Source organism: Barbus barbus (assembly GCF_936440315.1).
Source record: "Barbus barbus genome assembly, chromosome: 30".
Lineage (NCBI taxonomy): Eukaryota > Metazoa > Chordata > Actinopteri > Cypriniformes > Cyprinidae > Barbus > Barbus barbus.
Genome location: NC_136758.1, coordinates 4,329,645 through 4,343,179, shown reverse-complemented (window position 1 = coordinate 4,343,179; position 13,535 = coordinate 4,329,645).

The following is a 13,535-nucleotide window of genomic DNA, read 5'->3' as shown; positions in this document are numbered from 1 at the left end:
CTAGTAATTTATGAGTGAAAATGTTCTCAAATCATACAGCCAATTTATTTCAGTGCATGGCATTATATTGCATGCATAATGCCTTATAAAAACTGATCATAACAGTTGTAATAAATTATAATGCTTACCTATTTTTACAGTAGTTATAACTTTTAAGGATAATTTATAAAATGTTTAACAAATTGTTTAATTTCCACTTAAATCATAATGGATTAAAGTTGCCATAGTAATGTGTTATAAGGCTCATTGATATTGTCTCAAGATACGAGACATATAATAATTATGGAAAATATAATTTAGTGTAAGTTAAGTAAATATAATGTTTTCATTTGCTTGTATAAACATATGTTTGTATAAAACATAATGCTTTTAACAGATATAACCACAAACGGGTAAGTAACAGTTTTTGTGATTATTCAGGAGACGGTACAACATTCATTCATTCGTTCGTTTATTTGGCATTATGTATGTATTATAATCCACTATAAATACAGGCTTCATAGAATGTGTTACCAAAAAGGCATTATGCAAGCATTATACTGAATTAAGAATACTCTTATAATGCATTATTCATTACAGGCTTTGTAGAATGTGCTACAGCGTTTTCATTTGAAACCTAGCATCTTACTGTTTGTCCTGATAACAGTATGCTACGTTAATCTATTTTACTGCTGCTTTCAAAGATAACAGAGGTATAGACTGTCTTTCTGTCTTTGGCGGTGGGTATTTTGCAGGTTGCCCAGGCTTCTGTCTTGTCTATCCTCCTGCTGCTGTTGAACTTGTGACCTCATTTCCATGGAGACATGTCAAGACAAAGATGGAGGGCAGCAGAGAGAGTTGGACGTCAGGCTGGAAACCTGTGTGGTCTTCAGAAATGTGTAGCCTAGTCCAACACACACATTCACTTCTGGCCCGAAACCTAGCTCTGATTCATAAGGAGGATTCATCTGCTTGGAAAACCAGCAGTGCCGTACGCATCCGCAGCCGTTGAAGGAGCGCAGAATCCCTGGATAACAAATTCCTTTTCAGTAATGTCAAATGTGAAAGCTGTCTAGATGTGGGGGAAAAAGCAAGGAGGAGGAGTAGGTTCATAACTCATATATATATATTTTGAAAAGTCGTGTCTAGTTTATAAAGGCGTGTATATTTAAGCTTTTCAAGATGAGTAATGGTAGCGTAGGTCATGGTGCATGCAGGGTTGGACACCTCTCAAATAAAACAAAAACAAACACCAGCGCTCTCAATTTTTTTTCCATCAAATAATAATAATAAAAAAACACGCACAATAATAATAAAAAAAAATAATAATTATGAGATGTTTTTAAGGGCCTAACCTTAGCTAACTAGATGATGCCACAATGCCTAATCAATCTTGCTCGTCACAACTAATCAATTTTAACACGTCACACTTTAAAATGTCACATCATGTCTGTGTAGGCTAATATACAAAACATAATTTCCATTAAAAATGCTTTATTGGCGCACCCCTGCTTGTGTGGCACGCCGGATAGGAAATGTTTCTAATCACAATAGAAGAGCCATCACACTTTGACTCAAAGCAGATCTTCATGCTTTATGAAAAACAGTTCCAGTGCTATTGCAGTTGATTTTGAGTCCTTGGTATATGTTACAATGGGAGTTGAAGCAACTGAGATGCATTAGAGGAAATGGCCTTGGAGAGAAAACCAACCACAAGAGGAAAAAAAATCACTACAGATCTCCTGCCACTCAGTGTATGACAGAGGAAATGCATGCCCCACTCGTCCATACTCAATCACAGATAACTGCATTTTTCTTGCAGGCTAATGTTAACGTATTACATTATTCACAATAAAAGCTAGTGCGCAATTTGGAGTAAAAGAAAATCCCAGGATGTGTTTTCTATTGAAACACGATGTAGAGTTGAAATCCATGAAATCTTCCGTCACTTTCCATTTCCCATTCGATGGCGTCCTCCCTGCATGCATCGTGTCTTTTCTACATCATCAGCCTCATGAGCACAAGAGCTGAGGTCAGGTAAAACGGCCCGTCCAAACTCCCGCGAGGCATCTGCTGGAAGCAGACACTTTCCATTATGGCAGGACGTGCTGCAGGGGTCAGTTGTTGAGAATAGGCTGCCTATTGTGCCGTCTCCAACAGAGAGAAGTTCAGGTCAGCAAACAGGTACAACTCAAAGAGGAAGTCAAACGCTGACTAACCATATTTCATCATATGTATAAATATACTGCGCACTACATCAATATACTCAAAAGTGCATTCACCAAATCAAGTAAATCGCAGAGCTGAATAAATCAGAATCCAGCGGGGGGTTGTTGCGCTCAAGGGGGGTTAGTCATCCAATGGTCTACAACTTTTTACAGATGGAGAAATCAGAACAAAAGTCCCCGAAAAAACCTTGCTTAGAACATTCACACTTCATCAGACTACTGACCATACTGTTTATGGTAAAATTAATTAAGTAAAATATATAATATTTGTGTAGACATAATTATTATCAGTAATTCATACTAATAACACTACTTGAGTTTCAATATATAATTTTATTTTCCTTTATTTTAAGGTCCAGTTCTATCTATTAACTATGACTTTTGCCACAATAAACTCCTAATTTGCTGCTTATTGATATTTAGAAAGGCAGTTTTTAAGTTTAGGTATTGGGTATGATTAAGCGAACTAAAATAAAGCCTTAATAAGTGCTTTATAAGTAATATGCATGCTAGTTAATAGTGAGAATTTGCCCTTAAAATAAAGTGTTACCATTACTTTATATCCTGACATTTATTATTTATGTTTTGCTTCAATATCATGCATTGCTGAATACCTATTCCACCTCTAAAAGGAAGTAATTTATTCTCTCCCCTTTTAACTGCAATGCATCTTATACTTCTTATTCTACAAGGTTGTCCAGTTTCAGTTAAACAGGTGAAACGTGTGAAAGCTTATCCTCACTCTCTCCGAAGGAATGACTAGTGATGTGCTAATCCCTGGAATCTCAGGGTAAATAGCAGTGAGCTAGAATATCAAGAGGGTCTCTCTCAATATTTAGATAAAGGATTCAGGTAGGAAACTTTTAGGGTTGTCTCAGCTTTGAGAAAAAAACAAGCTTTGTGCCGGCAGGTCACATTTTTCACTCAGAGGATTATAAAAATGGACCTGCTCAGGCCTCAAGAGGTTTTTTCGACATACATTATACACTGAAAAAAAAATAATAATAATTATACTAGATTTTTTTAAGGTACTGTGAGTGGTTGCAATACAATTATTTTAGCTACATTTAATAATAATAATAATAATAATAATAATAATAATAATAATATATATATAGATATATATATATATATTTTGTTTATTTAAATGTAGCTAAAATAAATGGATTGCAACCAATCAATGTCGAAATTTCATTTGATCAAAATAAAGGAAGAAAAAAACATTAAATATATTTAAGACCTTCCCATCTATTTTGATTTATAAAAGTAAAATTAAAACTAATTAAAAAAAATGTTTTGGCCATTGACATCATACTTCATTTACAGTGTAAAATTAGATGCATTTTTGCATGAAACTTTTCAATATTGACAAAACCAGGTCAGAAATTAACCAAAAATGCCTTTTAAATTCCTTAAACGTGGTTAAAACTACATTTGACAACTTTAAAAATATTATATTCTAAGCCAAGTAAAATATTTTCTAGCTGTTTTTTTTTTTTTTAATATATATTGTGCATTGTGTATAATTATGTTTGTATTTATTTATTTAGTTAGTAGTTATAGTTAGTTAGTGTGTGGTTAGAAAAAAATAATAAATAAAAAACATTTTTTTTTTTTTTAATTCCCTTTCATTTCCAGGAGGTAAATATTGCCCCTTAATATAGCAATTTGTGACACTTGTTCAACTACAGCTACAAGGCTGAATGTAACAGTAAATTATATTCCACTGATTTACATGACACCTTAAATATTATTTTGACATTATAATTCCACTATTAGTGACAACTATTGAAATATCAATCAACCAATCAGACTGTGGCAGCAAAAGACTGTGATTGATTGTGGCAGCCTCTGTCAAAGTAATAGAGACGATCACAGGGATTTATCAAAATGTGACAGGAGCAATTATACTTGTGTGTACCCTTGAGGGCAAATCAAGCCATAAGTAGAAATTACCTTTTAAAGTTCTGTTTGGGTGAATCACAAGTTAAGTTGACAGAATAATTAGATCCATGACACACCCTGACATAACAGCAGCCACCATGTGATGGATAGCGGTTCGGCACCTCAGTATCTCGACAGGCAGCGTTTTACATCAATTACTGACTTAGTCACCACAAAAACTCAGCTATTAAACATCATTTGCCATATCGGCACAGAACACTGCTAATTACCCCTCGTCTCTGGCCATGTTCACGATAAGCTTTCCTTTTAAACACAGACTTTTGGGTGAAGGCCAGTTTTGACCTTATACAAAAAGAGATTTTGTAGCACCCGTAGCTATCACTAACATGATATATACTGTATATATATAGTTTTTACCATAGCACTTTTACGGTCTTTTACTGTTAAAATTACAATCTTTTTTAGTGTACATATATTTACATACATATGAATGACTACATACCCTCTCATGCACACAAGCATGAGCACGTCAACACTTCCCCTATATACATACAGTATATACATACACAATCAACAAATATCACAATCCAAACACACACTCTGTGTTCTATCTCCACATCACATCACATCACATCAGAACACAACACACAATGAGCAGCACATACGCTCCTGATATGGGCCACCTCACACGCAGAGCAACAGGGACACGGCCAAGAATGCTTGGGTGGTGCCAAGTTTGATTTTGGTGTAGGTCCATTACAAGCACAATCAGTGAGTGTGTGGCATTATGGAAGACATCCAGATAGTTAAGATGGAATGTGGTGATTTGTTTCTGAGACCTGAACCCTACCCTCCTTGACATGATCGCTATCATTCAGCCACACACAGCTATTCATTAGAGATGATTATCAGAGCGAGGGAGGAGAGAGGCGATTCGAGGGTGACAGACTTAGAAAGATCAGCCGTCTCCACCTGTGGTGTACTAGTCTAGTGTACTTGTCCAGTCATGTGGTTTGAAATGAGCACAGAGGTGAAGTTACATCGCTGATGCGAGCTGGAGAAACTGAGGAACATATACGGATCAAAATAAGGCCAAAGTCTGGGAATTAAAGCTTTGGGCTGTCATATAATATTACATTATGTTAAAAGCAATCATTAAAGCAAATCAGTTCTAGATATTATAGTTTATATATATATGTTTTTTTGAGTTCATATAAAAAAAAAAAAACTTTATATTTTATGTGATTTCATTAAACATTTATTTTATTTAAAGAAAATATACAGTTTAATAGTTAAATATAATAACCCTTCCAGGTATATATTGTCCTTAATAAACTTTGGTTTACATCAATCAATCAATCAACCAACCAATCGATCGATCTAACTTACTTACTTAAACACCGTTGGTAGTAAATCTGTGATTTTGAAACTGTTTAGAAGTTCTTCCTACAAAAAACACATTTAAGAGTTAAAATTATGTGAAAACACTATAACATAATATTTAGTTTTATTTAAAAAAAAATATATCTTTTGAAGCACATAAAACATAATTATTGCTTTAAAATGGTTTAATAAACTTTACATAACAAGGAATTAAGTCATTTTATTTTTCACGCTTCAGGATGTGTTTAGCTATTCATTTTGATTGTCTCCATAGGGCTGCAAAGCCCTAAATATCCAGTCACTGGTTCATCACTGTCACTATCTGTCAGCTTTTATCAGAGAACAAACACACACACACACACACACACATCATTAGTGGTCATTCAACCTGGGAATTTCTTTACACAGACCAGAGCAGGTGTAATCTTCATGAATTTGACTAGTAGCATACTATGTTTCCTGCCTGCATAGGGAAATACTAGTATAGTATTTCAATTTATTTTAAAATTTATCACATTTATTATTGTTATTATTATTATTATTATTAAATGGAGAGCAAATTAAGACTCAGTAATCTCACATTTCTTTCTGTAAAAGATCTCAACAATGTCTTAAGCCAAAACTGAACTTTGTAAATATTTGTTGCAAATGACATTTTCAATATAAACTTTTCTGTGCCATTTTAACACCTATGAATGCATATGTGAGCTTTTTAAAATGTAAACTGATTTTATTACACCTTTATTTATATTATAGCATAATGCACTGCTAATTCATTTGTGCTGTGTTTTTATTCAAATATAATGTGCACGTAAAAAAAAATGCAACAATGTACTACAAATGTTTTAGAACAATATTTCAGTAAATTATCATTTAGAATAGGGTTTTACCTTCATTGATACTGACATTAGATAGTGTCTTGGGCTTGCATGTTTCTCTCTCAAGTCTGATGACACATCAGCTAAAGTTTCATTTGTTAGTCAACGTCAGCTACTGTATGCGAGTGATCTTGGTTTTTATTTAACATGTAAATATTTGTTTTGGTGTGCATATAGATATCAGCATAAATCCTTATCAATGACCCCAAGCACACTTCCAAGCTGTGCAAATCCTATTTGGAGAGGAAACAGTCAGCTGGCATCATGTCTGTCATGGAATGGCCTCCCCAATCACCCGACCTCAACACAACTGAGCTACTATGGGAGGAACTGGACCGTGATGTCCGTAAGAAGTGTCCAACCAGTGGGAATCATGTTTGGGCAGTCCTTCAGGAGGCTTGGAGTAATATATCAAGTCAATGTCTGAATAAACTGACAGCTCGGATTCCCAGATTATGCAGAGCTGTAATAGCTGGATATATCCAAAATTTTATTTTTTTCTTTGTATAAACTGTTTATGTAATAAAATATGTTTTCGTAGTTTGTGTTGTCCCTTATCAGTGCAAAATTATCACAAATTAAAAAGGATTCATGCCAATATTGTCCAGAACCCCACTTTTCTAGGGCGTTTCAAAACTTTTGGAGGGCAGTATATATATATATATATATATATATATATATATGTATGTATATATATATGTATATATATATGAGACACAACAGACAAATGGCATGTACTTATATTATGTATTATGTTAATTATATTAACTATTATTAAATGGTCAGCAGCAGTTGACTGACCACTGCACTGGGATGATGCGGAACATCAAAGTGAAAGACTGAACATCCTTGTTAGTCCATCCTTATTTTTTCTTGACCTCAGAGCCAAGGTTTTCCATTTTAATTTTAATAGTAAGGCCGTAATTATTTACAGATGTTTTGAAAGGAACAGTGTATCAACCCAGACTGAGAACCTGGAGAGAAAATCCTTGCCCTTTGAGGCTGTTCAGAAGTTAAATGCGCTGTCTTTATTAGGCTGGCTGATGTAAGATGAACCACTGTGTAATAACCAATTCCACAAGCAGACCAGAAGACAATTCTGTAACAACTCTATGACATCCCATGCTATTCACTATTTCACCTATGTATGTATGTTTAGCTTAAGGATTAAGCTTTAAAAGATTTAAAAGAAGTTCATGCTTTGAAGAACAAACTATTGTTGTCTCTAATGGCTACGTCTTCTTTGACCGATTGAAATCTTCTGTAGAATTCATCTCACCCCCCCCCCCCCCCCCCCCCCACAATATGGCCTTAGTAACATCACATCTTCAAACTTTGGGTCAATATCTTTTATCTCCTTGAAGTACTTGTGTTACAAGTTCCAAACAGGGAGTTACTGAAGTGAGCTCTCTTAGTGAAGTGGAAAGATTTGCAGAACACAAAAAAGGCAGAGTACTAAGCTTGGTCTGAAGTCTGACCACAGTGGTGAATCTCAATTTGACATAGATCTGCTTTGAATAAAATCAGATTTGCTTCCCCCTAAAATTAGTCTCTTAAATTACACAGTCCAAAGAACTGTATGAACGGAGGAGTCTTGAAGGCTATGCTGCTCTCCAGATTTGTAATGAGAAACTGCTTGCAGACTATGCTTGGTCATAAAAGCAAACACCTGCGATGTTGACACCAGGGACATCCATCTTCCTTTATCCCCACCATCAACACCCACGAGGAGGGGTATTTGCTTGACCTCTTTATTATTTCCATGTGATGAAAGTGGAGACCACTGTCAGTCAGACGAGAGGAAGGTGCGGACAGAGAGAGAAGTATAAATGCATGCTGAAAAATAATCATCAAAAAATATTCCTTTGCCTTTATTTACATGAATTTCTTAGATCACTCGGGAACACTTTACTTGAAGCCTGTGTTTCTAATGCATTATAAAAGGGTTTCTAATGCATTAATTATGTCTTCTTATAATGCATTACATGATCTCATGAGTAAATGTAATTATAGTTGTAATACATTACAATACTTAATTTTTACACCTTTAGAAATGCATAAAACGACATGACGAACAACCCGTTTCAGACAAGGAATCTGCAAATATTATACTGCATTTTGACTTTGTTTATGGTTATTTATGAGATGTAATGCATTGCAATGTACATAATGAATACCTTTATAATGCGTGATTCATACTGATGACTCTAAACATTCAATGGGATTCAATAAATAAGATGGTAGCACTTTATTGATAGGATAGGGTTAGGGTTAGTAAAATAAGTTGACACATGCGTGCAAAGTTAATTATGGTCAGTAGAATGTCTGTTACAAAATCATCAGTATAAAGTGTTAGCAGATATTAAGCAGACAGTCTACTAATACGCTAATGACTGCTAGCTGACATGTAGCTGCAAATTTACTGAAAGTTAGTAGAATGTCTGAAGTGAACTGCCACAACATTTTACACATGACATCAGAGAGATGTTGTTGCGTAAACAAATGTTCAATCGAATCAGACTCCTTATCAGCACAACATATAGGGAGAGCTGTGTATTCTAAAAACACAAAAGCACCCAATAAAAAGTAGTACTAGTGTGTTTCTCTCAAACACAGCCCATTTGCACACAAGAATAAAATGCCGCTGTGGGTGTGAGGAGCCACTATAGACTAGTCACCTGCTGACACCGTAGACTAACTAAAAGGGCTTGCTCAACTGTGTTTGTTTGCTTTGCATTTCAGGGGTGAAAGAAGGTGCAAAGTAGACTAAAAGGCGGGCTTAGAATTTATTCAGAGGATCCCAAACTTTTCTTCAGGAAATTACCCTTCAAGACCAAAGCAGATACCTGAGTCATAGACTACAAGATGAGGCTAAAAGCACTTCCTCAAATCTCCTGACACAAAGCTTTTGTTCCCACCTACAAAAGAATGAGGAGACGCTGGGAGTCACATATAACGAGTGACTGGAGTGGCGGCTAAACACTTGTGCTCCCGTTTCCCACAAAGCTGAAGGTTTGAGGTGAATACGTTTGACTGTGTATTATGATACCGCAGTCACAATTAATATGAAACATTTTCAGGATAACAATATGTGTTTAATATTGTAGACGATTATGCTTAATAAATCAAGAGAAGCAGAAATCACCATTAGGATCATATATATATACAACAAACATCTAAGGTCCACCAAAGTCCAGAGGAGACCTGCACTTCTACAAAAAGATTGGGCAGAAAGGATGTTCTGGGCTCTGTTTGCATAGTGTGATCAGTTGACAGTTAGTGCACAGGCATGGTTTGGCCTCTCCAATGATGCGACTCTGCTCAAATAAAGCTGTTTGCTTTATACCTTGGATCATGTTGCGTTCTCCATTACTGCCAAGAAGCAACTGAAACTCAGCAAATAACCTACTTTGAAGAAAATGCTTATAATGACACAGTCAACGCTCTACTGGGAATCTATTGTTCAGTTAATTGGGGAACAGCTGAAAAAGAACAGCTAATATAGAAATATGGTAACACTTTATTTCAATAGTCCACTTTAGACATTCTACTAATAGTAACTAAGTAACTTTGCAACTACATGTCAACTAGCTGTCATTAGAGTATTAGTGGACTGTCTGTTTAATATCAGCTAACATTTTATTTTGATGGGTCCAGAACATACAATATACTAACTATCAGAAACTGCAAGTATGTGTCAACTTAGTTGCAATTTAATGAGAATTAGCTGACATGTAGTTAAAAAGTTACTTATAGTTAGTAGCATGTCTAAAGTGTACTATCGAAATAAAGTGTAACTTGAAATATAAAGTGAACTGTACTAAAACGGAAAAAAGTGTGTAGGATTTAATTAGCATTTTTAATTTTCAATCAGAAGTTGTCACAAATTGAAAATAAACAGCAAGTAACACCCTAAATTAAATTAAAAATTAATTTTTGATGTAGAAAGATTGAGACAGTATTTTCTTGTAAAACATATTACACTCACCTTTGTTTTAATTACAACTTAAAATTTAAAAAATCTTTTACCATATTTCTTGCAAATAAGTCAGGTAAACTAAAACTGTTTATATATATCTCTATATCTATATATATATAGCTAAATCAACTTAATCATATTTTCAATGATTAGTTAGAAATATATTCTGAACATTTTGATTGATTAGATTTAGTTTATTTTATCTATTTATTTATTTATTTATTTATTTATAGTGTAGTTCATATAATTGAGGGTCTGGTGTGTAATTGTTAAATAATAACTCAAAAAATAATCACATTATGATATCACCAGCAGACATGATAAAACCATTTCTGGTAACACTTTACAATAAGGTTCCATTTGTTAACATTAGCAAGTACATTATTATTATATATTTTCAGAATCAGAATGAGCTATATTGCCAGGTATGTTTGCACATACGAGGAATTTGCTTTAGTGACAGTAGCTCCACAGTGCAACAGAATGACAGCAACAGGACACAGATAATAAAAACAAAATAAAAAAAGAATGGACAAATATACAAAAATGGACAATGTGCCAAATAGCACAAACGCAATATACAAATGTTATATTTATTAATGTTATGTAATGGACATGACCTGACATGGACTAACAATATGCATCGCTCATTATTAGCTCATGTTCATTAAGGCATAAAATATAGTTTAAAAATGAACCCTTACTGTAAAGTGTGACCCCATTTTTATGCTCACGCTTCTGTATTTTAGATTCCTGTCAAAATTGATAAAGAACTCCTGCTATGACTAGCATCTGGCATATGACACTTCTCATGAGGTGTGCAAGTATCTTTTCTATCTGAACTCATCTTTCTGATAACATTCGACTGAATTAGTCAGTCTACAGGCTGGAAATGTTGAGATGGAGATTGAACTGGAGTAGCTGCAAATAAGAGGACATGACCGCTTCTCCATGGCTGGCCACGCTCCATGCTCTTCAAAGACCTGCGGAAGCATCTGTGTGGAGCTGCTAGGGGCTGTTCAGAAGACTACCGCATGTACTCATGTCTGTTGTTAGTGAGCGACACAATGCATCGAAACCACAACAGAGCCATAAAAATTCATTTGGCATGAGAGGGGGATGATATTATGAAATCACACTGGAAATCATACCAGTATTCATTTATCACAATTTCATGACTGACTCATTTAATATTTTTTTTCACAGGTAAGTGAGCACATGTATCTGCATGGATAGCCTAATGAAACAAACTACATTAAGTTAAAGAAAGTATGTTGTAGATGGTTGGAAACCACAGTGAAAGTCATTTAGGATGAGATGCTCACAAGACCCATTCTAAAAATGCCAAATAATATAGTAACATAATTTTATATTTTTACAAATTCAACTGAGGTTAAAAGGACATGAAAAACCAAGAACAAATTTTATTTTGTTTTGATGCATAATAGTGTTATGAGTAAGAGCAGTCTTTGGCCAACACTTCTATCCAAAGTAACTCACATTTTTAAAAAAGTCGTGACGTATTGTCAAGTATGGTGACCCATACTCGAAATTGGTGCTCTGCGTTTAACCCATCCAAGCGCACACACACAGCAGTGAGTAGTGAACAAATGCACACACACACACACACACACACACACACACACACACACACACACACACACACACACACACACACACACACACACACACACACACACACACACACACACACCCAGAGCAGTGGGCAGCCATGCTGCAGCGCCCGGGGAGCAGTTGGGGGTTCGGTGCCTTGCTCAAGGGACCTCAGTCGTGGTATTGAGGGTGGAGAGAGCGCTGGACATTCACTGCCCCCACCTACGATCCCTGCCGGCCAGGGACTCGAACCCGCAACCTTTCGATTACGAGTCCGACTCTCTAACCATTAGGCCACGACTTCCCCCTTTTCTCCCCCTTTTCCCCCCCTTTTCAATCCCATTTAAACAATGGGATTGAAAAAAGAATGCTATGCAAGACATTTTATTAATAATAATATAAAATAATATTTATGTAAGCCGGTATCATATAAAATAATTAAGGTTTGCAACACATGGTAAAACCAGCATATTGTCTTGTAATGTTACTATCATGGTAATATCAATATTCTTTTTGAGAAAATGGACTCCGCTCATGCAAGTGTTGCACTTAATAAAGCCAAGTCATGGCAATTCATAACTGTCTTATGTTTTGGAAAATTTGTATGAAGTCTTATTTGAACATTTTAATGCAATCTACTTATGCCCCACTGAGGGTTGAACTTTCATGCTTGGGTTTTATCAAGGTTGTAAAGATTTTTGTCATCTTCAACCCAATTGACCAAATATTTGACTCGAAAGAGTGATTCACTCGTGAAGAGGACATCAGTTTGCTAGATCAGATCTGATAGAAAATTTGGTAACACTTTATTGTAATGTCTCTTAACTAGCTGCTTATTAATTCAATTCAATTCAAGTTTATTTGTATAGCGCTTTTTACGATACAAATCATTGCAAAGCAGCTCTACAGGAATTTAAGTTTCCACAATATATTTATATATTGCAGAACCTTAATATATTTAACTTATGGCAAAATTTGGTAATTCTGTATGTTGTCTGAGCGTTGGCATCCTCTGAGGTCCTCTGAGGGGTTGGCATTATCTTTCCTCAGGTGTTCGGTCATCTCAGATCATTTAAGGGTTGGATCCAGACTGAAGCTTCTGTCATTCCTAGTTACTGTAATTCCCAGAAACAGAGAAACAAATTGAGACATAATTAGCGTAGCTGCTGTTCCATCTAAGCAAAAATGATTTGTTCAACCCAAGCTAAAGAATAATAATAATGTACATTTGATCAGATATAACTGCAGTACAAGATTATAAGATGCATTATGTGAATGCTTGGCTAAAGAGATGTGTCTTTAATCTAGATTTAAACAGAGAGAGTGTGTCTGAACCCCGGACGTTATCAGGAAGGCTATTCCAGAGTTTGGGAGCCAAATGTGAAAAAGCTCTATCTCCTTTAGTGGACTTTGCTGTCCTAGGTACTACCAAAAGTCCAGAGTTTTGCAACCTTAGGGAGCGGGTTGGATTGTAGCGTGGTAGAAGACGAGTTAGATATGCAGGAGCTAAACCATTTAGGGCCTTATAGGCAAGTAATAATAATTTGTAAATGATACGGAACTGAATAG